The 18,405-nt window shown below is 46.4% G+C and overlaps 1 pseudogene; it reads right to left on the reverse strand.

The window, feature by feature from the left end:
* Window positions 1-13,429: 13,429 nt before the first annotated feature.
* LOC148520035 (RNA-binding protein 7-like) lies at window positions 13,430-14,813 on the reverse strand (annotated as a pseudogene).
* Between the last annotated feature and the right edge of the window lie 3,592 nt (window positions 14,814-18,405).

Genomic DNA, 18,405 nt, shown 5'->3' on the forward strand with positions numbered 1-18,405 from the left:
CCACATAATCTTCATTTTCTCCAATGAATCTCCCCACTGCCGCAACGCCCAAATGGTGCGGAATGCTGGTATATAAACTAGCCACGTCAATGGTACATAATAGCTGTCGAGAAGGTAATGGAGAAAGAATCTCCAGCTTATTTTAAAAATCTGTGGTGTCTTTCAAGAATAAATGATGTTTCTGTACTAGCGGCTGTAAAAAATTATCTAAATATTGAGAGATCACATAAAACAGGGAATCTCTTGCAGCAATTATGGGTCTACTGGGTGGACTAGACGCGTTCTTGTGTAATTTGGGAATCGTATATAGAACAGGGGTCTTTGGCCATTCCTGTACCAGGGCTAATCTGGTTTGATGTGTGATGATAGATTGCTGCTCTGCTAATAATAAAATTTGATCCAGTTCTTTTTTAAAGGCACTCGTCGGGTCATTGGGTAGTCTCTCATATACTGTGGAATCATTCAACTGTTGATATATTTCCTGCTTATATTTGGATACATCTTGAATAACAATACCGTCCCCTTTATCCGCTGAGCGAATAACGATGTCTTTGTACTCACCCAAGTTTTTTAGGGCTACTTTCTCCGTATGGGTGAGATTAGGGTGGCTCACGGTGTCATTAGCAATGGATTCATTAATGGTGAAATCCATAAATTCCGAAAAGGATTTAATATTTGCGTTGGAGGAGAGAGGTGTAAACATAGATTTTTTGTAAAAAGGCAAAGGATCTTTTTGAACTGGTGTAGGGCCAAAGTACTCAGCCAGCTTCACTCTTCTTTCAAATTTAAACAAATCAACTTTGTTTTGAAAGGCATTTGGACGGTATGTGGGGACAAATTACAAGCCTATATTAAGTACTTTATGCTCCTCTTGAGTGAGAATACGTGAGGATAAATTGAAAACTATGTCCTCTTGTTGAATGCCTTTCTTGGCCTTCCTCGTTTATTAGGTCTACTTTGCCCTGCATTTGTCGTATAGAGTTCAGTCTCTGATGCAGTTAGTTATTATCCCTTTTGATTACTTTGTTTTTTCTATTTTTAGATCTAGGTAGTTTCAGTGCCACTGGTATGTCATCTACTGTAGTTAGATTTGACATCATGTATTCATTGAAATGTCTTGGTAGTTTACAACAGATTTTTTGTGTATTGCAGTGTAATTTGTTTATGCATCACCATGGTGATGGTGCACGGAGCATAGCCACGCCCCCTGGAGACGCCTGGAACGTGGGCGCTTGGTCGCACCAGTGACGTCATCAGGTCTCCATTCGTGTGCCACGCGGCTGATCGATTCACTGGGGTGTCACACTAAGGTATTTGTTGTCTGTTTTATATGTTATATGTTGGTCTTGATAAAAGGGAGAGGTCCCTGAAACGTTGACTGCACGCCGACCGGTGTCATGGTCTTATTTATATTTTTATTAGTCTCATGAGTGCCGTCCATTCTGCTGTGATATATATACATATATATTAGGGGTGAGCGGGTTTGGATTTCTGAAATCCGAACCCCCCTGAGCCCCCCCGATCCGAGGCCGATCTGAGTCAGGCTCGACTTTTCCCGCCTGACTCAGATCTGAAATCGAGGCAAAACGTCATCATCCCACCTTCCGGGTCTCGCAGGTTTTGGATTCTATATAAGGTACCCGCGTCGGCGCCATTAGCTCACTCTGCTGTGGACAGTAAAGAGGGAGGGTGGGAGTTAGGGCTGGCTGGGCTGTGTAGTGTAGTGGAGTGGAGTGCAGTGTAGTGGTGTGCTGTGTTGTGCTGTGCTGTGCTGCTGTTGTCCATAGGGGCTGTTTCCACTCCTCCAGTCCAAAGTCCATAGGGGCTGGCTGGACTGTGTTGTGCAGTCAGTTGTCCATAGGGGCTGTGTCCACTCCAAAGTCTTGTGCAGTGTCCCAGTCCTAAAGGGGTGCTGTAGTGTTGTCCAGGGGGTGCTCTGTCCATCAGGGGTGCTCCCCCCAAGTGCAAAAAAAATAAATATTTTTTCTGTGTTTGTGAATTGTGTGCGCAGTAGCCGCACGTGCATCAACAAAGTAGTGCCAAGCGTGCGCCTGTGTCATAAGTAAAGGGTCGGCTGGCTTGACCGTTAAAGGGTGCTGTAACCCCCAAAGAGCACTCCAAAAAAAAAATATATATTTTTTTTTGTGTTTGTGAATTGTGTGCGCAGTAGCCGCACGTGCATCAACGAAGTAGCGCCAAATGTGCGCCTGTGTCATAGGTAAAGGGCCAGCTGGTTTGTCCGTTAAAGGGTGCTGTAACCCCCAAAGGGCACTCCAAACAAAATAAAAAAATATTTTCTGTGTTTGTGAATTGTGTGCACTGTGGCTGCATGTGCATCAACAAAGGAGCAGCGCCAAGCGTGCGCCTGTGTCCCATAAGTAAAGGGCCGGCTGGCTCATTTCTTAAAGGGTGGTGTAACCCACAAAGTGCACTAGTCTCCAACAAAAATAAAAAATTATTTTCTGTGTTTGTGTGCGCCTTAGCCGCACGTATATATCAATATAAGATAAATGGAGGACCAACTTTCTCCGATAAATATAAAATAGGGAAAGATCAAGAACCACTTCTGACTAGTGCTGTTGCTGCTGCTGGGAGTTGTTCATCATCCCAGAGAGGAAGTAGGAACACCACTACTTTTACTAAACAATTGACCCTCCAACAGTCCTTAGCGAGGAGGATGAAGTACGACAGCAGTCATCCTGAAGCAAAACGTATAACTGAGGCCTTGACTGCTATGTTGGTGTTAGACGTGCGTCAGGTACCCGCCATTGGTGCAGTGGGATTTAGACAATTGATGGAGGTAGTGTGTCCCCGGTTCCAAATCCCTTCTAGATTCCACCTGCATCCTCAAAGCAGCAGCGACAAGCGTGCGTCTGTCTGTTAAAGGGTGGTGTAACCCCCAAAGTGCGCTCCACAAAAAATAAAAAAATCTTTTTTTTCTGTCTTTGTGAATTGTGTGGGCTGTAGCCGCACCTGCATCCTCAAAGCAGCAGCGACAAGCGTGCGTCTGTCTGTTAAAGAGGCAATTTGGAGGCCCCTGTACAAACTGGCTCTATTTTACCTGAGTTGCCCCTACTCCAGTGTGTACTCCGAAAGAGTGTTTAATGCAGCCGGGAACCTTGTCAGCGAAAGGCGTAGGAGGTTGCTTCCACAAAATGTGGAGAAGATGATGTTCATAAAAATGAATTATAAACTCTTCCAGGGAGACCAGCCTCCATAACGTACAGAGGGACCTGTGGTGGTGGATTCCAGCGGGGACGAATTAATACTCTGTGAGGATGAGGATGTACACAACACTGAAGAGGGTGTGGAATCAGTGAATGAGGAGAATGAGGACGACATCTTGCCTCCGTAGAGCCAGTTTGTGCAGGGACAGATTAATTGCCAGCTTGTTTTGTGGGGGCCCAAACGAACCAATCATTTCAGCCACAGTCGTGTGGCAGACCCTGGCGCTGAAATGATTGGTTTGTTAAAGTGTGCATGTCCTGTTTATACAACATAAGGGTGAGTGGGAGGGCCCAAGGACAAATCCATCTTGCACCTCTTTTTTTTCTTTGCATTATGTACTGTTTGCGGCCTAGTTTTTCAAACTGCCATCCTGTCTGCCACTGCAGTGTCACTCCTAGATGGGCCACGTGTTTGTGCCGCCCACTCGTGTCGCTTAGCATAGTCATCCATCTACCTCGGTGCAACCTTTTGGACATATAAACACTATTGTGAGGTGTGATGTGTTCAGAATAGACTGAAAATGACTGGAAATTAAGGTTATTGAGGTTAATAATAGCATAGGAGCAGAAAACCCCACAAATTCTGTGATTTTAGCTGTTTTTATGCTTTTTTTCAAAAAAATACAGATCTAAAACACAAAACCCAGAACCCAAAACATGGAAGGGTGGTTTTGGCAAAACCAATCCAGATCCAAAACACGAAGAAAGATCCAGATCCAAAATCAAAACACAAAACGTAGCTGCTGCACACACCGGCCACTTTTCGTGTTTACAGCCCACACAATTCACAAAAAAATATATTTTTTCATTTTGTTTCGAGTGCCCTTTGGGGGTTACAGCACCCTTTAGCGGTCAATCCAGCCGGCCCTTTATTTATGGGACACAGGCACACGCTTGGCACTACTTTGTTGATGCACGTGCGGGTACTGCGCACACAATTCACAAACACATAAAAATATATTTTTTTATTTTGTTTAGAGTGCCCTTTGGGGGTTACAGCACCCTTTAACGGACAAGCCAGCCGGCCTTTTACTTATGGGACACAAGCGCACGCTTGGCACTACTTTGTTGATGCACGTGCGGCTACTGCGCACACAATAAAATATATTTTTTTATTTTGTTTCGAGTGCCCTTTGGGGGTTACAGCACCCTTTAGCGGTCAATCCAGCCGGCCCTTTATTTATGGGACACAGGCACACGCTTGGCACTACTTTGTTGATGCACGTGCGGGTACTGCGCACACAATTCACAAACACATAAAAATATATTTTTTTATTTTGTTTAGAGTGCCCTTTGGGGGTTACAGCACCCTTTAACGGACAAGCCAGCCGGCCCTTTATTTATGGGACACAGGCACACGCTTGGCACTACTTTGTTGATGCACGTGCGGGTACTGCGCACACAATTCACAAACACATAAAAATATATTTTTTTATTTTGTTTAGAGTGCCCTTTGGGGGTTACAGCACCCTTTAACGGACAAGCCAGCCGGCCTTTTACTTATGGGACATAGGCACAAGCTTGGCGCTGCTCCTTTGTTGATGCACGTGCAGCCACAGTGCACACAATTCACAAACACAGAAAAAATATTATTATTTTTTTGCACTTGGGGGGAGCACCCCTGATGGACAGAGCACCCCCTGGACAACACTACAGCACCCCTTTAGGACTGGGACACTGCACAGGACTTTGGAGTGGACACAGCCCCTATGGACAACTGACTGCACAACAGAGTCCAGCCAGCCCCTTTGGACTTTGAAGTAGTGGACACAGCCCCTATGGACAACAGCAGCACAGCACAACACTACACTACACTACACTGCCCTGCCAGCCCTAACTCCCACCCTCCCTCTTCACTGTCCACAGCCGAGTGAGAAAATGGCGCCGACGCGGGTACCTTATATAGGATCCAAAACCCGTGAGACCCAGAAGGCGGGATGATGACGTTTTGCCTTGATTTCAGATCCGAGTCAGGCGGGAAAAGTCGAGCCTGACTCGGATCGGCCTCGGATCGGGGGGGGCTCGGATTTCAGAAATCCGAAATGAAATCCGAACCCGCTCACCCCTAATATATATATATACACATGTATTCGGCACTCCAGATCAAAGCAATCGTAAATGCCCTGGTGCCCTCCTTGGTGTTCACAAAGAATCAACCAAATGCAAAAGAAAAAGACAAAAAGGCGGCACTTACAGGTAAAGAAATACTCTGTCAACTCTTGTTCGACGTTTCAGTCGCTATGACTTTTATCAAGAACCCTCCCCATCAATGGTGGCCATGCATGTGCAGTCAGTGTGACTGTGCATGCACAGCAGCTATCCGGGCACATCGCATGGATGGGCTCCTTTCGGATCCCATGTCCCTGCATGTGCGCATATATTGCAATGCGATCATGGGAGGTAATGTCATGTCCACATCACACTGACTGAGCGATCATTAATAAATGGGGGCCAATGTGTTTCTTAGCTAACTTTGATTCTATCATTATGATGCCAAACCTGAATCAGTCATTCAATAAGCTGTCGCTTAATGTACATACAATTTCACTGATTGCATATTTCATCTCCTTCCAAATGTTTTCAATTGGATTCATGTCGGGACTATTTCCCGGCCAGTCAAAAACAGGGATGCCCTTTCTACGTATGTACTCTAATACCACCTTTGCCGTATGGCATGGCACCCCACCTTGCATGAATATTCCATCATGGTCAACAACTTTAAACTCAAACTCTGCAAGGCGCCTCCAAACAGTTTTTAAAGAAACATTAGCTCCTGCTCCTTCCACATCATCATCGTCACTTGTTTGGCCGGCAATTTTTGGTTCTTAGTTGCAATTTTCTTGAGAAATCTGTCCCATTTGGGCATAGTTTTAAAACTGCTTTTGCAGTTCGAAAACCTTGTTGGCATTACTAGTTTTCCTAGCTTCTGCTTCCTCTTAATTTATCCTACACTCTGAGGTGAAATAGTATATATTCACTATTTTTGAGGTAAAACCTTAAAAATTCACAAAAGGTGAAAAATTCCTAATTCATTGGCCAACCACTATATATATATATATATATATATATATATATATATATAACCTTTAGAGAAAGGGATGCACTCACCAGTCTTCTGAAAAAGTCCTTGATTCCAACATTTAAAAGTAAATACAGGATCGATGTTTCAGTCCCAACCATGGACCTTTGTCAAGATAACAATACAAGCAACTAACATCCCTTATGTACCCTCCTTACTGATTGCTAAATCAACCCACCTGCGATGGGAGTGTACCTATTAGGATATGCAAAAGTATCTGACTCTGCAATACACATTATACAAGTATCTATGTTGCAGGCTTCTGTGTGAGTAAAGGAGAAACTCCTTACCTAGTCTGAATTCAGTGGTTTCTATGTGATGGATCCATCCTCCCCGCTGTTCTGGGAGTATAATGGAAACCGTCCGCGTGCGTGTCACTGGCTTCCTACTTCCTATCTATTGGAACGCACGCTTGCGTGTCATCATAACCGCTCTGTTCTCAATCACAGCGAGCTGCAGGATCACGTGACGGTTGCTAAGCAACCCCCGTGCATGTTATATTATAAAACTTGTGGAGGATTTCAGTCTCTAGGGTCAATAGCTGAATGGCAGTAAATAGATAATCCTCAAATCTCTATCAGAGGAGGGTGAACAAATAGGGGAAAGAAGTTAGCAAGCTATAGCTAGCTGTTAACTATTCGCTGACCAAAAGTACTAGTGCATAATAAAATACATAGAAACCTCTCAACTTTTCAAAATTTCATAAACCTGTCCAAGAGGCTGTGCCACAACAAACCTCTATTTATTTGCCATACTGATCAGAAAAAACCTTAAAAATTCACAAAAGGTGAAAAATTCCTAATTCATTGGCCAACCACTATGGAAGAAATAGATGGCACTCACCAATTCACCAATTTTGTAAGATGCAGCTTTAACACATTTTAATAGTCGCCATAAGGTTACCAAGATAGTGACCACAGCGCGACATTTCGGTCATTACATAGACCTTTTTAAAGCATTGCAACAAGTCATCATCACAGGAAGAATCAAATATAGAGGCATCAGTCCCATTGGGATCCATCGGGACTGATGGGCCCGGGTCCGCCGCTGTCCCGCTCCTTCCTGTCAGCTGAGCAGCAGCTGCAAAGGGAGACTGCTTGCTGCTGCAGCAGCAGTCTCCTCTGCCTGTGGGGGGGGAGCGATCATCCTGATCATGCCCCCACCTGGATATGCGCTGGACTGAGGGGGTCACAGTGCCTCCCTCCCCAGCAACAATGTTTTTCTCATTCTTAAGGAGGCGTGACCACTGAGGAGCTCACAGCCCCCCCCCTCCCCAGCAACAATGTTTTTTTCTTTCAAGGAGGTGTGACCACGCCTCCTGTGATTAGGCCATGCCCCCATATAATTCTCTTTTTGTAGACCTGAATGCCTGTTTAGAAATTTTACATAACTCAGAATGCTCGCACAAAGCCCAGTGCAAGGAGTATAGGTTAGACTGAGGTGTCCTTGCAGCTAGAGCCACCCCTGTGATCTGGTATTAGGATTCAGTAGTGTGGGAATTATCAGGAAGGGATAGGGAGTATGGCCAGCAGTCACATCATCCCTTATTCGCAGAATGGGGTTCCAAATATCTTTGGCTCCTACTGGCAATATCAGGGAACACTGTGTCTGTGCATGAGCTGGCATCCCTGTGAGCATTTATTTATTTATTTTTAGTGGGAATATCTGTGTTGAATGCGCGCCTACCTCAGAAAATGTCTCATTATGATCAGAATCCATTTTTGCTTTAGTCTGAGAGGATTACTATTTACTTATTTATTTACTCACAACTAAAATACCTGAGGAGAAGGATGAACAGAGTGACAAGCCTTTATAAGGTTACTATGTCTGAGCCTGCTTCAGTCAGAGGTGAAAATATACGATATATGTGTGACAGAAATCAGCACTGTAACTCCTATCATCAATCGCAGACAGAAGCTCCTAATGCACACGGTCAGATTTTGTTTCAGATATGAACGATAATGATTGTAAAAATCATTCAATCGTTCATATCTTTGACATGTAGGGCATGCATCGACGAACGATGCGCGTTTCTGCATGTCAGATAACTATCTCTGACATCCAGGGCTGTCTTAACAGCAGTGTGGGTGTGGGCCCTGGGCAAAGCAATGCACTGGGGCCCCTATCCACCCATTGTGCCCCCAGTAGTAAGACCCTTATATAGTGCCCCCAGTAGTAGTCCCCCCAATGCAGTTTCCCCAGTAGTGGTACCCCCTATGCAATGCCCCATACATTATATAGTGCCCCCAGTAGTAGACCCACCCATGCAGTGTCCCCAATAGTGGTACCCCTTATGCAGTGCCCTTAAAATAGTGGCCCCAGTTCTGGTTCCCCCTATGCAGTACCCCCAGTATTGCCCTTTATATAGAGCCCCCAGTAGTGGTCCCCCGATGCAGTGCCCCCAGTGGTAGTCCCCCCCTATGCAGTGCCCCTAGTAGTAGTCCCCTCCCCTTGTAGTGCCCCTAGTAGGGTCCCCCCCTTGTTCTGCCCGAAGTAGTTGTCCCCCCTTGTACTGCCCCTAGTAGTTGTCCCCCCCCTTGTACTGCCCCTAGTAGTTGTCCCCACCTTGTAGTTCCCCCAGTAGTAGACCCCCCTTGTAGTTGCCACAGTAGTAGTTCCCCCCTTGTATTGCCCCCAGTAGTAGACCCCCCTTGTAGTCCCCCCCTTGTATTTCCCCCATTAGTAGTCCCCCCTTGTAATGCCCCCAGTAGTAGTTCCCTCTTGTATTGCCCCCAGTAGTAGTCCCCCCTTGTATTGCCCCCAGTAGTAGTCCCCTCTTGTATTGCCCCCAGTAGTAGTCCCCCCTTGTATTGCCACCAGTAGTAGTTCCCCCCCTTGTATTGCCCCCAGTAGTAATCCCCCCTTGTACTGCCTCCAGTAGTAGTTCCCCCCTTGTATTGCCCCAGTAGTAGTCCCCCCCTTGTATTGCCCCCAGTAGTAGTCCCCCCCAGTAGTTCCTCCAGTAGTAGTTCCCCCCTTGTATTGCCCCCAGTAGTAGTCCCCCCTTGTATTGCCCCAAGTAGTAGTTCCCCCTTGTATTGCCCCCAGTAGTAGTTCCCCCTTGTATTGCCCCAAGTAGTAGTCCCCCCTTGTATTGCCCCCAGTAGTAGTTCCCCCCTTGTATTGCCCCAGTAGTAGTCCCCCCTTGTATTGCCCCCAGTAGTAGTCCCCCCCAGTAGTTCCTTCAGTAGTAGTTCCCCCCTTGTATTGCCCCCAGTAGTAGTCCCCCCTTGTATTGCTCCAAGTAGTAGTTCCCCCTTGTATTGCCCCCAGTAGTAGTTCCCCCTTGTATTGCCCCAAGTAGTAGTTCCCCCTTGTATTGTCCCCAGTAGTAGTTCCCCCTTGTATTGCCCCAAGTAGTAGTCCCCCCTTGTATTGCCCCCAGTAGTAGTTCCCCCCTTGTATTGCCCCCAGTAGTAGTCCCCCCTTGTATTGCCCCCAGTAGTAGTTCCTCCCTTGTATTGCCCCCAGTAGTAGTTCCCCCCTTGTATTGCCCCCAGTAGACACACACATAATACAAATAAAAAAATAAACACTTACCTGAATCCCCGCCGCCGCCATCTGCTCCTCTGTCTGTCCTCCTGGGCCGGGTCGCTCTGCATTATGGGAGAGACGTCATGACATCTCTCCCATTACCCACTGCGGGAGCTCCTGCAGTGGGAGCAGCAGTCGATGAGAGTCTGTGTGACTCTCATCAGCTGCTAAAACAAACACACAGCTGCCGGCGCCAGCAGCTGTGTGTTTGTGCTGTGTAGTGGTGACCGAACTCCGTCCAGTCAGAGCTACACACGCGGTGCAGCTGTGTCACAGAGACACAGGCTGCCCACGGCTGCGTACCGGAGGGGGGGGTCGCTCGTCATGGGGGGGACGGGGGGAGGAAAGGTGACAGACTAGTGCTTAGAAAAAAAAACATTTACTAACAGGCAGCGGCTGGAGGGCCCCTTGAAGCTTTGGGCCCTTGGGCAACTGCCCTAAAAGCCCAATGGAAGAGACGGCCCTGCTGACATCGACTGTGTTAGCAGTCAGATTTTCACGATTGCATTAATTTTAATATTGTCAGAAATCATTCAATAGTTCATCGTTGATGAAATCGTTCAAATCGTTGTAAAAATCGTTCAATCATTCATCATTCAACGATCATCAAATCTGACCATGTGTATGCACCATACGTGTCCAATGTGACTTTAAAGACATAGCTGTCCCCATTACTTTTTCACACTCCCCATCTACCACAGAAGAGGAACTTGAGGATTATTCAGTATTGGAAGGACCAGCAATGGGTTTATCATGAGAATACCCTTTAAGCAAATTTTGGGTCTCCACTTGATGCCAGCAACAGGTTTAGGTACAATGCCAGCTCCGGGCAGTACTGTTCTGTTGGCTCCTGACAGGGTAGCTTTGCCTGCGATGGGCAGTCCCAAGAAATGATAAAATAGAGGAATAGAGGCGTCCCTGTGAGAAATCCATATTATTTGTTTTTTTATTTTTGCTAGCAACATACTCAGCATAATATGGGGCAAAATCTGAATTATTAGATCAAAGTTACACCTCAGAATCTGAGGTAAATTGACCATCAGGTATTATCTATCAGGTATTATGACTGATATAGCTTTTTCCTAGGTTTTTTATGTTCATTTTAACAATACATGTGGAAAAAACAGTGTTTCAGCCAGAGAGACTGAGACTGCGTCCTCCATCCTTCAGTGCTGAAGATAAATCTGCCTCAGTGAGTAGTAGCCCCGCCCAAATTGCTGGTGTGCATCATGTGACCTGTGCACAACCTAGCCTGCTGGGCAGGTGCAGCCTCACTGTGTTGGTATCGGCAGGTTAGTGATGGAAAAATGTCACTTTCCTGCCTGCGAGTGGAGAATGAGGATGTTGCTAGGTGGCAATCTCCCAAATAACAAATACAGGTTTTCTTGTCCACAAGTCAGAGGACTCATGTCAATAATGCTTTAAACTATAATAGTGCCCATTCCAATGTGTAGGACCTATAGAACCCTTTATATGCTGTCTACTAGCTGTGTTTATTTAAGCATCTGAATTTCTAAAGCCTGTGTTTCACCCATTGGGTGGTTTCCGGCCTATTGAGGGAGCACTCCCTGGATATCTGGGGCTTTTAAATAATACACCTATATCATCTATGTGTGCACATGTATTGTGAAGTTTTACAGTACAGCAGTATTACACCATATTTCCTATGTTTTTGTCATTGTTATATGAAAGCTGAGGAGACATCTTAAGAAGCATTACTTGAGGCTCAGAAGACTGTTTCTAATTTGAATGGATCGTATGTTGGGTCAATTTTAGCGCTATCTTTGTCTTTTTCTCTTTTGTCTTTTACTTTTGGCCCCTTAAAAAGTGTGAGGCACATATAGAAACTGTTGTAATTCCTACACCGTTCATCTGATTTGGATGTAATTACCCTCAAATTAATCTGAAAGTCTGCAGTTAAAGCACATCTTGTTTGTTTCATTTCAAAGCCATTGTGGTGGTGAATAGATGCCAAAATATGAAAATTATGTCAATGTACCAATATTTATGCACCTGACTTTATATATACATATATATATATATATAATTATATATATATACATATATATATATATATATATATATATATATATATATATATATAAATATGATGAGCGGGTTCGGATTTCCGAAATCCGAACCCCGCCGAGTCCCCCGATCCGAGTCGAGATCCGAGCCGGCTTCGGGGTTTCCAACCTGGCTCAGATCAGACATCGAGGCTAAACGTCATCATCCCGCTGTCCGATTCTCGCGGGTTTGGATTTCATAAAAGGTCCCGTGATCGCCGCCATTTTTCAATCTGGCTGTGGACTGTGTACAGGGAGGGAGCTGGGATTTGTTGCTGCTGACGCTGACCATAGGGGCTGGTTGGCTACTGTTGTTCATATAGGGGCTGGCTGGCTACTGTTGTCCATATTGTCCAGGGTGTGCTCTGTCCTTCAGGGGTGCTTGTCTTCACCCACACTCAGTGTGAACATTTTTTTTTATTCTTTTCTGTGCGTGTTAGCCACACCTGTCACTGTAATCGGCGTAGCTGCGCAGGGGTGCTGTGCTGCTGTCTGTCAAGGGCTCGTCTTCACCCACTCCCAGTGTGAAATTTTTTTATTTATTTTTTTATGTGCGTGTTAGCAACACCTATCACTGTCATCGGCACACCTCTCATGACATCTTGCCTCTGTAGGCCAGTTTGTGCAGGGACAGATTAATTGCCAGCTTTTTTAGTGGGGGCCCAAACGAAACAATACATTGATACAATGATACACCAAATAAGTACACAATGTGACAGCACTGTAAAGGAATGACACGTTCAGGGACTATGGGGTCTATGCACCATGTACCAAGCCCCGGAGAGAGACCAATTGGACGGAAACAATTCCCAACCAATCAAGCTCCCAATGGTCACTCCACAGGGTTTTTTTGAAAAATGACAATTAGGAACCGACTGGCCGGTACTTTATCTCAGTCCACCTCCTCTCTCCCACCAAGACCCAGCACATAGACCCCCATGTATGATATTCAGCCGTCTGAGGTCAACATTTCACCAACTGCTGTCCTTTGATTAGTGATTTGGGCAGATATTTGGATTAGATCGTTCACATTGTGTAAGCACAAAGGTGGATCAAATACCTATGCGCAATACAGGTAGTGAATGTGTGGGTGGAACCTACATTCAGCACATCCATTCACTAGGAACTGGTGAGGCCCTTTCAGCTGACATATAGCGTGCCTTTAATGCATGTGTTTGTAGATTTAATTTAATATAACTTTTTTCATTTGCTTGAGAATAGGACATGTGCTGTTCTTCTAAAACAGGGTATATTTTTTCTCTTTACATTAAGTTTTCTATTGAATAATTAAAAATAAAAAAAACCTTGTTTAAAACCCCCACAATGTGAACCATAAAAAAAAATAAATGTGAGAATATAGCCATCTGCCCATAATACTAGAATAATATTTTGTAGCTTTATTCTCTGGTCCTTTAGAGGACACCTAACAGCTCAAGGAAAAGATTTTTTTTTGCGTAGAAGTAAAAGAAGTGAGCTTCTGGCCATTCAGAGATCCAGTAAAAAGTAGACGTGACCGTGACAGATTAGTGGCGAGATGAATGCCACCTAGGCTCTTTTCTCTGGTTTGGACTCCAGCCATCAGTGCCATGATAGTGCTTCTCCTGACCTCCTCTGTAGTATGCGTCTCTGCCACTGTGGTAACTCTCCTTTTGATGAGGATGAGACCTATGGCTTCTACTGGATCGGTGGCTGGAAGAGGAATCATATCTGTGTGGGGAAGAATGATCGGATACGTGACTTTTGTGAGGCGGATAATGTGATGGCGAGTAACTGGATTGGGCCATCATTGCTGTGCTGGATCCATGAGGGGTTTCCGACCTATAGAAGTTATTCATCATTGCTTGTCTTTGAAGATTGTCCGGAGAAGAGTGAGATCTCTGATAGTTTGGAACACTAGGTGAAAGTTCAGAGTATTTCGTGAACTTCCCATTGCCATCATGCCTGCGGTCATGTGTTGATGGACTGTTTCCAGTAAAACTGCCATTTCCTTGTGGTGAGTAGGCTGCTCTATTTGCTTCTGCGGAGCCATGGCTGCTTCCTGATCTGAATTGAATTTTCAGTGGCCTCCCAAAGAGTTTGATTCCATTTTACAAACTCGTTCCATAGGGAACAGACTCCTCATGTTTGAAATAGACAAATTGTTTTGACTTTCCATCCTTGTCCTTTGGAATTTTAATGTTAATTGAAGGACCAGCCTGCAGAAACAGCTCGATCAGCATCTCCTTGGTGGCCCTGGGATCTAAGGGCCTGATTCAGACCCGCTCACGAGCGCATAGCGCTCGCAAGCGGGTCGATGGTGGGGTACTGCGTGCCACGCGCATGCACTAGCCCCAGAGCGAGAGAGAAATTTTCTCGCTCCGGGACTCACTACAAATGGGGCGGCTGTCAATGTTGATCGACAGCTCGCCCCGTTTTGTAGGCGGGGCGGGTGGGTGGCTACACAAACGGAGGCGTTCCCGAAGGAACGCCTTCCGTTTGTGGGAGGCACCACTGACATCACCAGTGATGTCAGTGGAGAGCTTCCTGCTCTGTTAGAGCAGGAAGCTCTCTGGGGCTTGCGACGGACGAGATGCTACCACTGTCCCAGGAGCGTGCGACCCGCTCCTGGGACAGTGGCAGGTGGGGAGTTTGACTGGGGCGGTACACCTGTCAAACCGTAACGCAGGTGTCCTAAGGCGAGTTCAGGGAGGACAGAAACCTCCTGTGGAGCAGAAGGGCAAGGGTCTCGTTGCAAGCCCAGATGGTCGCGACCATCGCGACCATCACCTGGCCGCCCGCAAAAGCTGTGGGTGGTCATCAAAAAAAAAACCACCCTGATTCAGAGCAAGTGCTCTTAAGAGCGTCTGGCTCTGAATCAGGCCCTAAGTTTCCCACGAGCAGCGTCCTATCAGCCTCGGCAGCACCCATCTCTCTCCTGAGTCCTGTCCTGTGTCCCCAGCAGCAGCAGTCGATGAGTGCTGCGATAAGTCACCACGCAGCGCCTTTTGGGGCCTAGTTTTTCAAACTGCCCTCGTGTCTGCCACTACAGTGCCACTCTTAGATGGGCCACATGTTTGTGCCGCCCACTTGTGTTGCTTACCATTGTCATCCAGCTACCTTGGTGCAACGTTTTGGCCTAAAAACAATATTATGAGGTGTGAGTATAGACTGAAAATGAGTGGAAATTAATGTTATTGAGGTTAAAAATAGCATAGGAACAAAAAAAACAAATTCTGTTATTTTAGCTGTTTTTATGCTTTTTTCCAAGAAAATACAGATCCAAAACACAAACCCGGAAGGATGGTTTTGGCAAAACCAATCCAGATCCAAAACACGAAGAAAGATCCAGATCCAAAACCAAAACACAAAACACGAAAAGTGACCTGTGCACACCCCTAATATATATATATATATATTGTGATAGAAGCACTGGAGAAGTGTGTAATGGCTTCTATATCTGTCCCAGATTCCTGTCCTATGTGTTTTAAAACCCCCAGGAGAAGTCTGTTGGACAAAGCAGACTAGATATGTTGGCTTTTGTGAAAAGCCAGAATGGGTCCTGGGGGTGTGGATGTGAGGAGAGGGAGGGCTCCATCCACAGACCACTCCGGGTGTTGGGCCTTTCAGCCTGGTAGCAGGTCATTAGGGCTTGCACCTGGAAGTGGCTGTGATAAGCTAGGTTTAGTTGTGGCTGAGTGGCTCACACCTAGCAGAGCAGGTCAGCATGCTAGTTTGCTCTGAGACACTGTTTGATACAACCTGTAAGTACTGTGGACGTGAACTTATTTAGTCTTCTGATAGTGAGGGAAAGTACTGTCTAGTTAGAGCCCAGACGGGCTAGGATTTTGTTTGTGTTTTGTTTGATTTTTGTGCCCTGTACAATAAAGACTGGGTCCGACCAGCTTGTTCGAGAACCCCAGAATTGTGTCCTATTTATCTGGCTGCTGTGTGTGAAGGAGGGAGCCCATCTACCCAGGAGAGGGACCCCTATCCCAACTGTGTCACAATTGGTCGAGAATGCGGGCACACACTGAAGTTGCAGCTAGGAAAAATTTGTCCTTTAAAATTTAAAGGGACAGGCACGAATTGTGGAATCCATGAAGGTGGCGTTCGCAGATGCTCCGAGAGGCCAGGTTCTGCTTCCAGCCTACCCCTAAGGACAACATGGAGGACGTTGTAAAGGCCTTGCTTCAGGCTACGTCCGCTCAGCAAGAAGCTACCAGAGCTCTGCAGGAATCCACCCAGGTGCAGCTATTAGCCTTGGAGGCAGCACAGAGGCAACAACAAGTTACAATCGAGGAAACCCACCAGGCCTTAGTGGAGAACAGCCAGACCATAAAAGAGGTGGTACAACACCTAGTAGCCCAGACTGGAGATGCTTCCACTGACCGTCCAACTCACACTCGCTCCATACGCGCCAGTCATTTTTTGCAGAAGATGACCCCGAGTGATGACGTGGAGGCGTATCTTACAGCGTTTGAGAGAACTGCAGAAAGGGAGAGGGACAGTGGGCAAGTCTTGTGGCACCCTTCCTGTCTGGAGAACCACAAAAGGCCTACTATGATTTGTGCCTGGCTGATGCCAAGGACTATGCAAAGCTAAAACGGGAGATCCTAACTCACTTGGGAGTCACCTCATTTGTTCGGGCCCAATGAGTCCACCGCTGGGAGTTCCAAATGGAAAAGCCTCCACGTTCACAGATGCATGACCTCGTCCATCTAACCACAAAATGGCTACAGCCTGAGACGCTGACAGGACCGCAGATCGTGGAAAGAGTCGTGATGGACCGGTATCTGTGATCGCTACCTGTATCTCCACGCAAGTGGGTGAGCCATGCAGACCCTAAGTCCGCAGACCAGTTAGTCGAACTGGTGGAGAGGTATGTGGTGGCTGAGGAGCTGTTGGATCTGCCCCACCGAGCCCCGATGACGCACCGGCGAACTCCCGTCGACACTGGTAAGACTGTTCCAGGGGAGAAGGGTGCTGGGCGATGGAATGTACTTAAGACTGAGGGTGTGGAACCTGGAGACAGGCCAGCCAGGCCAGGAAGGTTCCTACTCCGTAAAAGACTAGATAATAATGTGATTCAGTGTTTCCGATGTGGTGGTTTCGGCCATATTACGCCTAATTGTTCACTTACCTCTGAACCAATGCAATGTGATACTGCTCATGTCAACCGCAGGGGGTCTTTCTTTGCACAGCCAGCCTGTACTGCTGACCGGCAGGCTGAGACAGATAAGCACATGTGTGTACTCACCAGAAGGCAATCGATTAGAGGCTCTGGGCCTGATTCAGAGCCTCTCGTAAGCAGCCGCTCGTTCGCTCCAAGCGATGTTCGCACAACTGCACATGCGTATGGGTTGTAATGCACATGCGCCAACCAGTCATTGCGGTCGGAAATCGAGCGCTTGCAAAATAGCGAGTGCCTGCTAATTTGAGTGACAGGATGAGGCGGTTGTGGGTGGTAACAGGGGAAGGCGCTTGAAAACGGGGAGTGGTGATCCGAACGCAGGCGTGCCAAACGGTCAAAACGGGCGTTTTAAGGGTGTGCATAATTAACAAAGCAGCGTCATCGACCATGTCACTTGGTTGTCTCTTAGCCTGAACTGTTCGCATGATTGCGGTAGGATAAACCTAGCACAAGCACTGCGAGCAGTTCAGATGCCTTTCGATGTACTCGATTAATCTAATAAATAGCGGAGATGACGTAGGATGCGAGCAGCCAGGGGGCGTCTTTACAAAATAGCGAGCGCATGTTTCGTTCGCTCGCTCAGACATAGAGGCGTCAACAGACCGCAAAGAGCGAGCGCTCAATTTAAATAGCCGGCCCCTTTTTCTGACCGAGCGAGCGCAAATAGCGTCCGGCTCTGAACCAGGCCCTCTGTTAGATTCTGGTAGCCTGGTTACACTTATGAAAGCTGAACTGGTGAACCCCTTATTGAACTCCCTGTTTGGTAGCTACAAAAACCCGGTGCCTCCCTTGCTACTATTTGTGCGGATCTGTGCTTTACACATAATCCTAATGCATACTTATCTGTGTTATATCATTTACCTCTGTAATAATGTACCTTAGCTCTTTTTCTAAGTCTTATATCATCTAGTACCTACCACTGTCTATTTTATTATTTAACTTCTGCTCCCACCAAATCTCCACTTTTTCATACTCAATAATAAACTTTTGCAGTACAGACTCTTTTCCCACACTGTACTCTTACCTGCATTTCTGGAAATCTGCTCTCTCTTACATTCTGTCTTCATTCCTACTTTTAACTTTTCCTCCCCTATTTACATCATCCTTACTATTACCATGTTTTCTTCAACTCCCACCCTCACTCAGTGTCTTCCTAATCTTTTGTTCTGCCCCTTGCTTCCACCTTTATCCTTTCCCCCTTGCCTCTTCCATTTCCTCTTCCCCTTATCTCCTCTCCTCTGTTTACCTTCCTCCCCATCTACTCCCATTGCTCCACTTTCATTCTCTTATACTCCACAGGGGTCCTACAACCTCACTGCTAATCCCTCC

Source organism: Taudactylus pleione, unplaced genomic scaffold (assembly GCF_031769625.1).
Source record: "Taudactylus pleione unplaced genomic scaffold, aTauple2 ptg000178l, whole genome shotgun sequence".
Taxonomy (NCBI): Eukaryota; Metazoa; Chordata; class Amphibia; order Anura; family Myobatrachidae; genus Taudactylus; species Taudactylus pleione.